Raw genomic sequence first — 583 nt, forward strand, 5'->3', positions numbered from 1 at the left:
AAGAAGAGAAGGGAGGAGAAGTGATTGTGGGGTGGCCATCCCCTTTGGCGGGGGGTGGGGGGGAGGGTGATTTCTTGCTTTCTGTCTCTCTGTCCATCTCTGTCTTTCTGGTGAGCACACATGCCCTGAAAAAAAATCAGATTGTAAAAAGAGAATGTTGTCCATCTCTTTACTTTAGTTTCAATTCATTCTATCTCAGTTTTTATACAATTTCTCTTATTCTTTTTAAAAAGCTTTCTGTTCTCCCTGAATCTAACACTGTTGTCCTTTGTTGTTTACCTCCTTTTCATATTTATTGTCAAAGTGAGGTTCAGAACATTTTGGAGAGTCCCATGTTTCTCATACAAGTGGAGCATCACTTATCCCCAAGTCCCAAATTCAAAATGTTCCAAAATCTAAAAGTTTCAGAGCAAAAGTAGAGAATTCCTTACTTGACTTCATGTTATAAGTCATGATCGAAATGCTGCCATATGGGATCCGTAGGGGGTGTAACAGTTAAGATACTGACTCTTAGGGACCAGCAGTTAGCGTAATGGCTATGTCACTGGACTCCCATGTAGTCGACCATGGTTCGCGTCCCATA

This window comes from Tupaia chinensis, unplaced genomic scaffold (assembly GCF_000334495.1).
Source record: "Tupaia chinensis unplaced genomic scaffold, TupChi_1.0 Scaffold143650_1, whole genome shotgun sequence".
Classification (NCBI taxonomy): domain Eukaryota; kingdom Metazoa; phylum Chordata; class Mammalia; order Scandentia; family Tupaiidae; genus Tupaia; species Tupaia belangeri.